The sequence below is a fragment of the Mandrillus leucophaeus genome, unplaced genomic scaffold (assembly GCF_000951045.1).
Source record: "Mandrillus leucophaeus isolate KB7577 unplaced genomic scaffold, Mleu.le_1.0 Scaffold673, whole genome shotgun sequence".
Lineage (NCBI taxonomy): Eukaryota > Metazoa > Chordata > Mammalia > Primates > Cercopithecidae > Mandrillus > Mandrillus leucophaeus.
Window position 1 is genome coordinate 1046060 of NW_012107286.1, and position 16544 is coordinate 1062603.

At 36.6% G+C, this 16544-nt stretch overlaps 1 pseudogene; it reads right to left on the reverse strand.

The window, feature by feature from the left end:
• Positions 1–1031: 1031 nt before the first annotated feature.
• Positions 1032–16544, reverse strand: part of LOC105555204 — a 31537-nt pseudogene continuing 16024 nt past the window's right edge.

The window sequence follows — 16544 nt, forward strand, 5'->3', positions numbered from 1 at the left end:
CTGAAAGATCTATATAAAACTCAGTTCTATTTCCAAGGCTGCTATAGATCCAAAATAAATCATCAGCAGTCTGTTCATTCATTTATATATACATACTGTACCTTCTCTAACTGAAAATATTTCACACAACAGATTGAATTCAATATGTCCCTTAAGATGCTATTCTGAAGAGCAAAAGTGCTATTGCCTAAAATTTTAAAAGATAAGATATTAATTGCAGTGTTTTTATAGCCTCAACGTTGTCTCCACTGATGATTCTCTTAAGCTTTCCAATTACAAAAATGATCCAAATAAGTATCCTAGTTTAATTAGAAAATATGTGGTCAAATCCTCAGATTTTTGGCAGATTGCATTCACAACTCAGAAATTAATGTCTAGGGAAAGTGTCTTTCACATATTTCAGGTATACTCTGGATCAGTAAAGATATTGATACTTTCTAGATATTGTAAAGCAGAATATAGATACTAGCATAAAACAGGCAATATAGAATGCCTTTCAAATTGAATAGGTACTTTTTTCTGTTAAATCAGGAAAGACTTTAAAATGATATTCCCTTTTAAATTTTTTAATTATATAAATAATACATTTTCAATGTAGGGAAATGGTAAGGTACAGATGGGCAGTAGTCTTATCTATATCCTTCCAGACATTTCCCTCTGGAAAGACATGTATATTTTGTTACAACAATTCCTGCACCTCAAAAACAATACAAACAGTAAAAATAAGGTTGTACTAGCCTTATTAACTGTTGCACAGCTAATTTATATACAAATCTATGTGCATTCATTTCAATTTTGACTTTTAAATTTAAACTGATGCTCTCAAAATAACACTACAAGTTTCCACATTAAGCAGCAACAGTTTCAGAATAATTCAAAACTTGATTCAAGCATGCTGCTGATAAAAAAATGTACTTTTTATTTCATTAAAATATGTAGCTTTCTACTACTGCATCCTTCGAAGAGAAGAATATTCTACCGGTTTGGCCACAGGCTCTTCACGTATGGACAGTTACTCCCTAGTAAACTCTTCATTCATCGTGGTGTCCTTGAAAATATTCATCAAACATACAAGACTTATTTTCATGTTCCTTTGGTTATTTAAATTTTGAATCTTCTCCACATTGAATGGCAAAATCAATATGCTATAATACAATGTTCATACTTTCTTCATCTGACTGATCATGAGGTAAGAAGAGAACTATGCTGCAGTCATCAGTCCACATACAGCTTTAGTTACTTTTTTGAATGTTTTGCTTCTTAAGTCATTTGTAGAATAATCGAATAAGGAATCCATGTCTGGATCTAGAAACTCTCAGTTTCCTTTTTAGCTTTTTTACTCTGCAGCTACATTTTGATCACGATGTTAACTTGTAGAATTTCTAGAGAGAGCATGGCACTTAGGATTGCCAAGATGCCAGAAATACACTTGAATGACTCCACCATGAACTGAGAATCAACAAGAAAAAACTCCATAGACTCAGAAACCCCACTGCTCGAGCTGCAGGACCAGTTGCTTCATCACAGTCAGGTGAATGTACAACTCAGTCCAAGCTGGACAATCAAAGTTAGCAAGGATATTACCAATTACTAACGGGATTGTAATTGTCCTAGTCCTTCTGAAAGCAATTAAACAATATGAATCAAAAGCAATACGAAGGTTCATACCTTTTACATATCTTTACTCTCAATTTATGAAATTATAGACTAACCAAATATTCCAAAAATATGGGAAAAGTTATATGCATGAAGGAGTACCTCAGATCATTATTCATAACAGTAAAATATTGGAAAATACCTACAGTGCCAACAATAGGAAAGTGAATAATGAAATTATAGAGCATGCACTCAAATATTGTCAAGCCTTTTAAAAATTATGGTTATAAAGACTGTGCAAGGGCATGAATAATGCTTATGACATGATATTAAATAGTGACTCAAGCTTTATAATTATTTGTACTAATGACTTCAATAAAACATAAAAAGAGAATGCTCGCTATTACTGAGACCAACTGTCTAAACTAGATTGCAATTTTTCATCAAGAGAGTGGCAGACAGAGTATATGTGTGATATGGTTTATATCTATGTCCCCACCAAATCTCCAACATTGGGGATTACAATCCCCAGTGCTGGAGGTGGGGCCTGCTGGAAGGTGATTGGATCATGGGGGTGGATCCTTCATGAATGGTTTAGCACCATCCCTTGGGTGCTGTTCTCATGATAGAGTTCTCACCAGATCTGGTTGTTTAAAAGTCTGTGGCACCTGCCTAGCCTGCCCCTCCACCTCTTCTTGCTCCTGCTCTGGCCATGTAAGACATGCCTGCTTCCCCTTCGCCTTCTGCCATGGTTGTAAGTTTCCTGAGGCCTCCCAAGAAGCAGATGCTGCCATACTTCCTGTATAATCTGCAGCGCTGTGAGCCAATTAAACATCTTTTCTTTATAAATTACTCACTCTCAGGTATTTATTTATAGCAGTGCAAGAACAGATTAATACAATGCGCATAGACTGTTCCAAGACCTTGGAATGTCTTATGTAAAGGCATATTATTAGTCAGCGAAGTAGAACCACGAGAAGTAATATAGATTAAAAGGTTTGTTATAGGGATTAGATTTTTATGAAACTATGTTGCTGGTGGAGAAGTCTGTGCAAGGCTGTTGTATCTGTGTCTGATGTTGAACCTTAAGTCACTATAGAATAGCCAGCCAGCAATTGGTAGGAAAGCCTGAGTAGATGAGGGCAAGGACATACTAGAAGCCAAAAGAACAAGCGAGTGCTTGAGGACAAACTTAACCCAAGTCCCTTGGCTTGGGCTTTCTGTCACTTGCAATCTAAGGAGTTCTAACTGATAAAAGTAGATCAGTCTTGGCCTTGAAATAATAAGTCTGATTATGCTATAGAAACTTCACTACGGCTCCACCTAGCAATAAAACCCATGGAGCCGAGTGACTGCCAACCCCTTCCAGAGACCAAATGGGCAGAATCTGGAAAAAACTGGGAAGACAAAAGGAGTTAAAGACTGAGGCATGGAGGAGAAAGCAAGAATAGGAACCTTGAAAAGTGGCAGTTTAGTAACCTTGAGGCTCTAGAGCGAAGACTCTTCATGGACATTGAGAAACTTGGAATCTGCTGAATGGAGTGTAGAAGTCACTCTCTAATCTCCACCTTCTATGCATTCTGTGTGGGTTAGCAAGTAGAATGGAAACTTAGCCCTTGGTGAAAAGCTGCTTTGTGCATTCTTCTAGACTCTATCTGTGTTTTTGGTCCATGAAGATAGGTGATGACAACCAAGGCTAAGTGTTGACTGATACAGCCATTACCTACTGCAGTGTACATGCCTCCACTTTACATTTGTTTGAAAATTCCCATATAAAGAAACTAAATAAACAGAGCACAAGTCTTGATAAATTCACAGTTGTGTGTCTATACTGCCTTCATATCCAGTTGAAAAATGGTCAACACATCATAAATGATTTCATGCTGGGCACAGTAGCTCATGTCCATAATCCCAGCACTTTGGGAGGCTCAGGTGGGAGGATTACTTGAAGCCAGGTGTTTAAGATCAGCATGGGCAATAGAGGCTGATCCCCGTCTCTACAAAAAATAAAAAATTAGCTGGGAGTGGTGGTGCACACCTGCAGACCCAGCTCTCAGGAGGCTGAAGCAGGAGGATCTCTAGAGCCCAGGAGTCGGAAGCTGCAATGAGCTATGATTGTGCTACTACACTGCAGCCTGGACAACAGAGCTAGACTGTCTCTAAAAATAAAAATAAAAATTTAAAAGAAAGGAAGAAGAAGAAAGATTTAAAAAATGATGTAGCAGAATTTTCCCTGCCAAATCCACCAGTTAATAACCTATTGTTATATCCTGAAAGTTATGTTGGGATTATTTCCTTCTGAAATGGACTTCCTTCCATTCCACCTTCTATCCCTGTATATTTTTGTTCACCAGGACTCTTATGAGAATATTCTACTACAAATATGACATTGTTGGGGAGAGAAAAGCTTTCACCTCAGACTCTCTCTGAAACACTGGCTTATGTCTGCCCAGCCCTCTAAAAAGTAAGCATGATTTAATAAAGGCCACCCTGGGGCTCACGTGAGATCACAATTTATCTCCACAGTTTTCATGTTATGTTATTATCCTAATGTTGCCTTAAGACTCTTGAAAATAACACTTAAAAAGATCCACATTTCTCATATCTAAAGGAAGTTTGTTATTCCTTTGTTTGCCCTCTACCTTGTTAGAAAAATGATTGGAGGAAACTTTTTGTGATATGAAAGATGAAAGAAAGGAAGAAAGAAAAAAAGAAAGAAAAGAAAGAGAGAGAGAGAGGGAAGGAAGGAAGGAAGGAAGGAAGGAAGGAAGGAAGGAAGGAAGGAAGGGGGAGGATCAGGTCAGAGAAAAAACAATAGTTAAAAAAAATAAGTTGTCACTAGGGTGAGAATAACATGCATAATGCATTTTTTAATGTCCTGAGAAACTGAGCTGTGTATTTGTTTCATAGCTCCCCAGCTTCCACAGCAAAAATGGAGAACTGATAATTATCACTATTTTTATTCTTTATGGTTGCTCAGGGGCAAAATTTTTAAAGGGGACATTAGTGGAATAAGGTTACCCTTCTGTCACTCACATTTGATTACTCATAGACTTTTCTATTTGAAGACACATTAAGGAAAATTTTCCTTGCAAAAAAATGTGGTCAAATGAATAGATCAACGTGTATACCTGCCAGGTGCCCGGCATCCCCACATGCCTATAGGACATTAACTCCAGTAGCCTGTGTGACCATGTAGAATAAAAATAAAGTTACTGGGAGTTCAGGGTTGATAATATCTCTGATTTGTATACTTCTGCAGAAGTCAGTCTCTTTCAAAATATGGGAACAGCGAGTTAAAATAAACTGTCTTATTGGCAGAACAGAATGTGATCATGAGCTACCATTCAGCTTTTATGCTGATTCATCAGCTCACAGTGAAACGAGCTTGCATGAGAGCATCCCAGGATCACTGAACATTCAGAGGTATGTCCTCGCATCCTAATTTTTTAAGGTAAAATGAGATTTTCATAGAATAAGGATACAGCTGGTAAATAGCAAGACTAAAATTGCATATACACTAGCCTACATTTAAGAATAGCTTGGCTAATTACTCCTAAGTCATCGGTTTTTTGTTTGTCTTTGTTTTTTACTATTTATTTCCTTTGCTTTACAGCTTTATTGAGGCATAATTAATGTAAATAAACCATCCATATTTAAAGTGTATTATTGATGAGTTTTGACATAATATACTTCCATGAAACCATCTTCAGTCAAGGTAATGAAACTTTATATCACCCTCAGAACTTTCTCTGACCTCTTTCACACTCAATTATTGTTTTTAACCTGCCTGTTTCTATTATATAGCAAATAATTTGCTTTTTAGAATCAAGTTCATTGTGATGCAGTGAATATCATTTGCACTTTTGAACTGTGGTTGATGATTCTGTGGCTTTTGTAGGTATCACAAAAGGGATTTACTTTTATGCAGAAAACTTAGGCTCAGCAAATGAATCTATATTTACAATTTTATGATGGTCTGAAATGGTGGGAAGAACTGGCCAGTCTCTCTAAGGACAAGAGTAGAACATTTAAAATGAAGTTGAGTTGATGGTGATGGGGGCAGGGTGGTACCACTTCAGTGTAAGAAAACTGCAGAGAAAAAAAAATCACCTGATTACTATGGCAGGTGTCGGTTCATGATTACATCATGAAAGGGGTAAATAGTTTAGAATATGCTAGGGGCTGGTGAAAAATTAAAGAAAAAAAGATGGAAGAATGAAAGGGGGTAAGGGAAGAAGGGGAAAAGGGAAGAAGGGGAAAAGGGAAGAAGGGGAAAAGGGAAGGAACGAATAAAGAAGATATTAAGAGTAAAGGGAAAAAGACAGAGAACACTGCAGTAGGGCTTTGGGGTAAAAGACATAGAGTGACTTTTGTGGTAAAGAAACCAAAGAAGGTCGTGAAATGGGTATCCCAAAAAAAAAAAAAAAAACGGGCAGCCTGTGGCGCTGCGGCTGGATAAAGAGCATGAGGGACAGGGAGGCTGTAATAAGATTCCACCACCATCTCTGCCCATCACTAGGGCTGGAGGCAGAGAAAAACTTCCCCTACTCAAGAAAAAAGAAGCTATTTTTGTCAAGTTAAATGAGCCTGAACCTGCAGAGCTGAACTGGCAGATGAATATTATTAATTGGTGCAGTTTCTTCGGTGCAGGAAAGAGTTTCCAATCAGACCAGCGATTCATCGGCCACATGAAGGCAATTTATTAATAAAAATGAACTGAAGTTTCAGAATCCTTGATCATGATGAGCTCATGGTCCTTTGCCTCCTTTCCCTTCCCTAGAAAGGATGCCCTACAGCAATGATGCCTCAGTGATATCTTCTCCAGCCCATTCCATATGTGGCAACATTTCAAGTGGTTTTTTTTTTTTTCATTAGGAATTTCTACATTTAGTTGTCATATCAAGCTGTTCTAATTGCCTAATTGTGGTTCTCCCTTCAACAACAGACTTTTTGAGGAGTTCCTGATTCAAAGTAACTAGGAAAGTCTGCTAAATGCAGCTTAATTCTGAAAAGTGAAGGGGAAAACAAAACGAAACAGAGAGGAGAAACGGTCTCCCTTTAAAAAAATTAACTTTATTTTACATTTTAAGAAATTGGACAAATGTATCCTCCTATGTAACCATAACCACATTAAGACATGGAGAATTGACATCACCCCAAAGAATTCTGGTTTCCTTTGGAGTAACCACTCTCCCCAGCCCTGGTCACAGACAGCCACTGGTCTCCTTTCTGTCATTGTAGATTAGTATTGCCTTTTCTAGAATTCCATACAAATGAAGTTATATGATGGTTTTTTAAAAAGTCAGCTGAACGTTTTTTGAGATTCAATCTGTGTTGCTGTATATTCATCATTAGTCCGTGCTTTTCATGGCTGAGTAGTATTCTATTATATAAACGTACTCCAATATGTGTATCCATGGGCATTTGGGTTGTTTCTGTTTTAGCCCATTAAAAATCTGACAGTTGTATCTGAAATGGGTATAAAGTGGTATCTCATTGTTTTAATTACATTTTCCTAATGACTAGTAATGTTAAGTGTTTTTTCATGTGTTTATTGGCCATTCATGAAGTTCTTTTGTGAAACGTTTGCTAAAATCTTATGCCCATTTTTAAAAACAGGGCCATTTTGTAACTGCCCAATGGCTTCTCCTTGCCTGCTGCCCAAGTAAAGGTGATTTATCAAGGAGTTTGTCCTTTGCGTGCCCAGGTAAAGGAATTGCAATAGAGAGAGCTTAACTCACTCAGAGCCACCTGGATGGGAGACTGGAGTTTTATTGCTCAAATCAGCCTCCCTGAAAATTTTTAGACTGGGGTTTTTTAAGGATAATTTGGCAGACAGGAGGTCAGGGAGTAGAGAGTGCTGATTGGTTAGGTCAGAGATTAAATCATAGGAGACTGAAGTGGATTTTTCTTTTTGTCTTCCATTCCTGGATGGGATCGCAGAACTGGTAAAGCCAGATTACTGGTCTGGGTGCTAGCTGGTGGATCAGAATGCTGGGTCTGGAAAGTATCTCGAGCACCAGTCTTAGGTTTTACAATACTGATGATATCTCTAGGAGCAATTGGGGAGGTTCAGCACCTTGTGGTTTCTGGCTGTATGGCTCCAGAACATAATTTCTAATCTTGTGGCTAATATATTACTCCTATAAAGGTAGTCTGGTTCCCAGGCAAGATGGGAGTTGGTTTTGGGAAAGGGCTGTTGTCTTTGTTTCAAAGTTAAGCTATAAACTAAGTTGCTTCCAAAGTTAGTTCAGCCTATGACCACGAATTGAACAAGGGCAGCTTGGAGTTTAGAAGCTAGATGGAATCAGGTTAGATTTCTTTCAGTGTCATAATTTTCTCATTATTATAATTTCTGCAAAAGTAGTTTCAATTTTTCTTATTATTGAGTTGTGAGAGTTCTTCATATATTATATATTATTTCTTTTTTTTTTTTTTTTTTTTTTTTTTTTTTTGAGTCAGGATCTTGCTCTCTCACCCAGGCCAGAGTACAGTGGTGCAATCATGGCTCATTGCAGCCTCAAACTCTGGAGCTCAAGGGATCCTCCCGCCTGAGCCTCCTGAAGTGTTAGAGTTATAGGCATGAGACATGGTACTTGGACAATATATTCTTTGGTGTCTTTCATATAACTGAATTTTAAAATTTGATGAAGTTCAGTTTCTCCATTTTCTGTGGTGTCCTTTGTGTGGCCTGAAAAGTTTGCCTACTCCATAATTGTGAAGATTATTGCCTATATTTTCTTTTAGGGTTTCAGCTTTTATGCTTAGACCTATACTCCATTCTGAGTAAATCTGTGCATGTGACATGAGGAAATCATTGAGGTTCTTTTTATTTAATCCATGTCTATTCAGTGATTAGGGCACTGTTTATTGGAAAGACCATCCTAACTGAATTACCTTGCTGGCTTTATAAACAATGAGTTGACCACATATGTGGTCTACAGGTCTATCTGTATGCAAATACTGCATTATCTTGATGACTGTTTGCATTAGTCAGTTCTAATTAGTCAGTTGGCTGCTATAAAGAAATACTTGAGACTGGCAATTTATAAAGAAAAGGGGTTTAATTGGCTCATGACTCTTCAGGCTGTACAGGAAGCATAGCGGCTTCTGCTACTGAAGAGGCCTCAAGAAACTGAAAATCATGATGAAAGGCCGAGGGGAAGCAGGCTCATCTTACATGGCCAGAGCAGGAGCAAGAAGGGAGGAGGGGAGGTGCCACACACTTTTAAACAACCAGATCTTGTGAGAACTCACTCACTATACCGTACCAAGTGGGGATGGTTTTAAGCCATTCATGAGAACTTCTCCCCAAGATCCAATCACCTCCCAGTAGGCCCCACCTCCGACACTGGGGATTACAATTCTTAGATTTGGCAAGGACACAGGTCCAAACCATATCACTGTTACCATACAGGAAGTCTTGAAATCAGATGGTTAGATCTTGAATTTTTATTCTTTTTTTACCTCGAAATTACTTTGACTATTCTATGTTCTATGTTCTTTGCATTTCTGTTTAAATCTTATAGTCAATTTGCCAATTTCTACATTAGAAGACTGTTGGGATTTTGATTAGCATATCATTCAAGCTATAGACCAATTTGAGTAGAATTGACGTCTTAATATATTGAGTTTCTTGTTCCATGAACATGGTATATATATACACTTGTTTATGTTATCTTTAATTTCTTTCAACATGTTTTGAAGTTTTTAAAGTACAGATCTTGCAAATATTTTATTCTTAAATAGTTCATATTTTTAGATACCATGCTAAATAGTGTAGTTGATCAGATTTTATTTTCCAGTTATTATTACCAGTATATAGAAGCACAATGCAGTTCTTATATTAAATTGAGCCCTATGACTTTGCCAAAGTCATCTAGTAGATTTTTGAAGTTTTCTTATGATTTTCTATATAAATTATCATGATATATACAAAGGTATACAGTTTTATTTCTTTCTACAACTGTATGCATTTTATTTATTTTATTTTAATTTTAAACATTTAATTTTTGTGGATACATAGTAGGTCTACATACCTGTGGACTATATGGGATATGTAAATACAGGCAAACAGTGTATAATAATCACATCAAGGTAAATGGAGTAATCATCACCTCAAGCATTTATCCTTTGTGTTACAAACAATCCAATTATACTCTTTTAGATATTTAAAATGTACAATTAAATTATTAAATTATTTTGACTACAGTCACCCATTGTTTCTAACTATTTCTTCGTATCCATTATTCATTCCCACTTCCCCCTCCCAATTTCCCAACTACTCTTCCCAGACTCAAGTAACCATCCTTTTACTCTATCTCCATGAGTTAGATTGTTTTAATTTTTAGCACCTACAAATAAGTGAGAGCATGCAAAGTTTGTCTTTCTGTGCCTGGCTTATTTTACTTAACATAATGATCTCCGGTTTTATCTATGTTGATGAAAATGACTGGCTCTCATTTTTTCTATGGTTGAATAGTACTCTATTGTATATGTGTACCACATTTTCTTTATCCATCCTTCTGTTGATAAACCTGTTTTATAAACAGAATTGTTTAATTCCCATGTGCTTGTATAGATTCCAATTATTAATTCCTCTCACTAATTTATAGTTTTATTCCATTGTGATCAGAGAAGATGCTTGATATTACTTCAATTTTTTTGGAATGTTTTAAGACTTGTTTTGTGATCTAACATATGGTCTATCCTTGAGTATGATCCATATGCTGAAGAGAAGAGTATTTATTCTGCAGTTGTTGGATTAAGTGTTCTGTAAATAATCTTCTAGGTCCATTTGGTTTATAGTGCAGATTAAGTCTGATGTTTCATTTTTGATTTTCTGCCTGGATGATCTGTCTAATGCTGAAAGTGGAGTGCTGACTTTACTAGCTATTATTGTACTGGGGTCTATCTCTTTCTTTACCTCTAATAATAATTGCTTTATATATCTGAGTGCTACAGTGTTGGGTGAATATATATTTAAAATTGTTATATTCCCTTGCTGAATTGACTTTTTTTTTTTTTTTTTTTTTTTGCAGTTTAAAGGTTCTTTATTATGTCTTGCATTATCTAGTTAAATAAAGGTCAAATTATAACTTAGTTTTAACTGTTAGCACATTGTAACTTAATTTGCTTGGATATTCCCTTAAAACACTTGGGAAATTCAGTGAGCTGCTTTTTTTTTGTTTTGTTTTGTTTTGTTTTGTTTTCATTTATTCTCTCTTTTATATTTATCTAGGTAGTTACCTTCACCAGTGCTCTTTTTTTTTTCTTTTTTTTTTATTATTATACTTTGAGTTCTAGGGTACATGTGCATAACGTGCAGGTTTGTTACATATGTATACTTGTGCCATGTTGGTGTGCTGCAGCCATCAACTCATCAGCACCCATCAACTCGTCATTTACATCAGGTATCACTCCCAGTGCAATCCCTCCCCCCTTCCCCCTCCCCATGATAGGCCCCGGTGTGTGATGTTCCCCTTCCCGAGTCCAAGTGATCTCATTGTTCAGTTCCCACCTATGAGTGAGAACATGCGGTGTTTGGTTTTCTGTTCTTGTGATAGTTTGCTAAGAATGATGGTTTCCAGCTGCATCCTGAATTGACATTTTTATCATTATATAATGACCTTGTTTGTCTCTTCTTATTATATTAGTCTTTAAATCTATTTTGTCTATTTTATCTGATACATGTATAGCTATTCCTGCTCTTTTTTGGTTTCCAATGGCATAAAATATATTTTTCCTATAAGCAACAGAACACTGTCTTATATTTTAAATCTATTTAGCCACTTTATGTCTTTTGATTGGAGAGATTTGTCTATTTACATTCAGTTTTATTATTGACAAGTAAGGATTTACTGCTGCCATTTTATTGTTTGTTTTCTGTTGTTTTGTGGCCTTTGTTTCCTTCTTTTCTTTCTTCCTGTATTGCTTTAAATATAGCTGTTTTTCTCTGCTGATATGTATTAATTTCCTTTTTAAGGCCAATAATTCTTAGGTTTGCCCCTTTTAGACTATTTTCTAGATCTTGTAGGCATGCGTCTTTCTTTCATATTTTTTGTCTCCTCTGACTATGTATTTTCAAATACCCTGTCTTCAAGTTTACTAATTATTTCTTCTGCCTGATCATTTCTGCTGTTAAGATTGATGCATTCTTCAGTATGTGAATTGCATTTTCAATTCCAGAATTTCTGCTTCATTCTTTTTAATTATTTCAATGTCTATGTTAACTTTATCTAATAGAATGCTGAATTCCTTCTCTGTTATCTTGAATTTGAGTTTCTTCAAAACAGCTATTTTGAATTCTCTGTCTGAAAGGTCACATATCTCTGTCTCTCTGGCATTTGTCCCTGGTGCCTTATTTAGTTCATTTGGTGAGGCCACGTTTCCCTGGATACTCTTAATGTTTGTGGATATTCCTCTATGTCTGGGCATTGAAGAGTTATGTATGTATTGTAGTCTTCACAGTCTGGGCTTGTTTGTGCCTGTCCTTCTTGGGAAGGTTTTCCAGGTATTTGAAGGGACTTGGGTGTTGTGATCCAAGTTTTTGGTCACTGAAGCTGTATGTGCATTAGGGAGCACTCCAAACTCAGTAATGCTGTGATTCTTACAGACTGCTAGAGGTATAATCTTGGTAATTTTGGATAAGATCCAGAAAATTTCTCTGGATTGCCAGGCAAAGTCTCTTGTATTTTTCCCTTACTTTCTCCCAAACAAACTAACTCTCTCTGTCTCTCTCTCTGTGTGTGTGTCTCTCTCTGTCTCTCTCTCTCTGGTGAGCTGCTCTCTGGTGAGCTGGGGGTGGGGTAACACAAGCACCACTGTGGCTACCACCACTGGGACTGTGCTGGGTCAGACCTGTCTTGGGAAAGACAGCACTGGGTCTTTCCCAAAGCCTGCTGTAACCACTACTTGGTGGTGAAGCCAGGCAGTCTTGTGTCCTTCCCTTCAGGGTGCCAAGTTCCAACCCAACTCCCCACCACCAGGCCTCAGGCAAGTCCAGAGATGCCAGCCAGGAGCCACTGAAACTTCAGAAATCTACTTGGCGCTCTATTTTACTGTGACTAGGCTGGCACCAAAATCATAGGATAAAGTCCTTCCCACTCTTCCCTCCCCTTTCCCCAGACAGAGTCATCTCTCCCCATGTCTGCCACCACAAGTTCATGAGGATTTCTGCCAGAAATGTTCATTTAATGTTCTACCACGAATGTTCACTTAAGATCTGAGGGCTCTTCAGTCAGCTTGTGGTGAATGCTGCCAGGCCTGAGACTCACCTTTCAGGGAAGTGGGCTCCCCTCTGGCCCAGAGTAGGTCCGGAAATGCCATCCAAGAGCCAAGGCCTGGAGTTGAGAACCCCAAGAGTCTAGTTGGTGTTCTTTTTCACTGTGTCCAAGCTGGTACCTAAACTGCAAGGCAAAGTCCCCTTTATTCTTCCTTCTGCTTTTTCTTAAGCAGGAGTCTCTCCTCATAGCCACCACAACTGTGAATATGCTGAGTCACACCTGAAACCAGCACATCTCAGGATCTCACTCAAGGCCCATGGCATGTACTACCTGGTTACCACTACTGATTTTTCAGGGCCCAATGGCTCTTTAGTCGGCAGATGATGAATCCTTCCAGAGCCAGGTCCTTCCCTTCAAGGCAGCAATTTACCTTCTGGCTGAGTGTGTGTCTAGAAATATTGTCCAGGAGGTAGGACCTGGGTGGGAGGCTTTACGACTCTGCCCAGTGACCTATCCTACTGTGGCTGAGCTGTTATCTAAGATGCAAGACAAAGTCTTCTTTACTCTTCCTTGTCCTGTCTTCAAGTGGAAGGACGGGATCTCTTTTGCAGCTGTGAGCTGTGCTGCCTGGGGTTGGGGGATGGGTGGTGTAAGCGCTCCCTGGCCACCCTGGCTGGTGTCTTGCTAAATCACCTGCCCCCAACGTCCACTGGCTACAAACCCAGCTCAGCCTTAAGACTTGCCTAGGAGTTGCAGTCCTTGTGGACTAGCCTGCCTTTCAAGTTTATGTAGAACCCCAGAGTGCTTAAACCCAGAGTGGCAAGGCTTGTGGTATCTCAAATTACAACTGCTGGAATGGGCAATTCCCCTCTGGCTAGGGCTGGTCTAAATGTTCCCTCCATGTTCATTGGCTGAGTTCTGCCTGGTGTTGGCAGCACTGAGTTCCAATGCCAATTCCCACAGTCACTACACTCTCCTCCCCAAAGCACACAGTTTTGTCTCTATGCCATGTGGCTGCTGCCAGGAGATGAGGGAGGGTTGGTGTTGGCAATACAAGACTGTCTCTCCTACCCTCTTTAGTGCCTCTTTCAGTAATAGGAAGTTAAAATCAGCTACTGTTTGCTTGCCTGATTTTTGGTTCTTATGAGGATGTTTTTCTGTGTAGATTGTTGTTAAATTTGGTGTTTCTCCAGGGAGGACAATCAGCGAAGGTTTCTATTTAGCCATCTTGCTCTGCTTCCTCTCACATTTTATTTGGTTTGATCCTATTGCATTGACTATGATTTTTGTAAAGTGTTGAAGTGGTGACAATGATATCTTTGTTTTCTTCCTCATCTTGGTTTTTCACCATTAAGTATGATAATGACTATGGGATTTTATCATTATCCTTTACCATATTATGAAAGTTACCTTCTCTTCTTAGTTTTCTGAAAGTTCTTAGAGAATTAGTGTTAAATTTTGTCAGATAATTTTCTGCATATATTAAGATAATCTTGTGTAATTTTTTTTCTCCTTTATTTTGTTAATATGGTAATTACATTGGTTTCCAAACACTAAATTGACCTCTCATTCCTGGAATAAAACCCACTTGGTTATAACATGTTATTTTTTTTATATACTACTGGATTCAATTTGCTAAATATTTTGTTAAGAAATTTTACATGCATGTTAATGAGGGATATTGGTCTGTAATTTAGTTTTCTTGCACAATGTTTGCACATTTTTGGAAATGTCGACCTTGTGAATCAAGCTGGGACAATTCTTTTCTTCTACTTTACAAAACGTCTTATAAAATATTGGTATTATTACTTTCTTAAATATTTGATAGAATTTACCAACGATCCCATCCAGGTCTGACATTTTCTTTGTGGGAACATTTTCAATTCAAATTTAGTTTATTTAATGCGTAAGGGCTATTAAGTTTTTCTATTTCTTTTTATGTAAATTTTGATAATTTTTAAAGGAATTTTTATTTAATTGAAGATGTCAACCTTATTGGCATAAAATAATAATTCGTGTAACATAAAGAAGATCTGTAGTGATGTCTTTGCCATTTATTATATTGCTAATTCATATAATTTCATTTTTAATTTTCTGTCTAGAAATGTATTTATTAATATTTTACAGATTTTTCTTTTTCTTTTGTTTATTTCTCTGTTCGTGTTTAATTTCATTGATTTTTCTGTTCTTATTTTTGCTTTTCCTTTCCTTGTATATACTTTGGGTTTAGTTTGCTCTTTTATTCTATATTCCTGACGTAGGGGGTTAAATCATGAGACTGCTCTTTTTTTCTAACATAGTATTTAAAAGTTACAAATTTCCTCTACATTCTCTTTACCTGCATCCTACAAATTTTGATGCATTAAGTTTTCTATTATTTTTCAATTTAAAATTTATTTTCCGATTTTCCCTTGTTATTTCTTGTTTGACCCATAAACTATTTAAATGTGTGTTGTTTAATTTCAAAATTTAGGAGATCTGAAAGGTATGTTTCTGCTTCCAATTTCTAGTTAATTGCATTGTGATCAAAGAATATTTTCTATAAGACTTCAATCCTTTTATATATGCTAAGATTTATTTTACAGCTCAACAGTTTATCCCGGTCAATATTCTATATTGACTTTGAGAAATATACATTCTACCTTTGTTAGGCTAAGTTGACTGACAATTATGCTCTAGACTTTTAAGTATTTATTGATTTTCTTTGTCTACCTGCTCAATGAATAACATAAAGAGATTTGTTGAAATTTACAATTTTCTATGTATATTTATTTCTCCTTTAAGTTCTGTTTAATTCTTTCCGTGTATTTTGAAGCTCTATTTTTAGGCAAGGTGCATACACATTTAGAAATATGATATTTTATTCAAGCATGAACTCCTTTATCAGTATAAAATATCTCTTTTATGTCTGGCAGTATTTCTTGACCCAAAGTCTACTTTGACTAATATTAATATAGCCACCCCCACTTTCTTATCACTCATATGTGCATGGTAAATATTTTCCATCCTTTTACTTTTAGCCTGTCTGTGTCTTTTTAAGTTAAAGTATGTTTTTTGTAGATAGTTTATAGTTGGGTCTTGCCTTTTTATCCAGACTGACAAACTGTGCTTTTAACAGGAATATTTAGACCATGTATATTTAGTGAGGATCTCAATATGGTGAATATATCGTCTTACCATTTGTTTTCTATTTGTAGCATCTGTATTTCCTTCCTTCTTTTCTCATGTGCTGCCTTCTTTTGGATTAATTATATTTCTTTAGTATTCCATTTTATCCGTGTATTAGTTTATTAGGTTTACTCTTTTGATATTTTTTAAATGGCTGCCTTAGGGTTTCTCATATGCATCTTTAACTTATTAGAGTCTACTTTCAATGATAATTCAATTCTCCCTGGCCATTGTGTTGTTATACATATTATTTCTACATATGTTATACACCTAATAATAAATACAGTATTAATATTTTTGCCTTAAATATTTGATATTTTAAAAAATATAAAAAAATAAAAATGTACTACATATTTATTATTTCTTACACTCTTCACTTTTCAATATTTTCATCTGGTATCATTTTCCTCTGCCTGAAGAAACTCTTAGTGGGCGGATATTCTGCTAATAAATTATCTGAGCATCTTATTTATCTGAAAAAAATCCTTTATTTTGTCTTCATTTTTGAAAGATATTTTTGCACATACAAAATTCTTGGTTGACGGTTTTTAT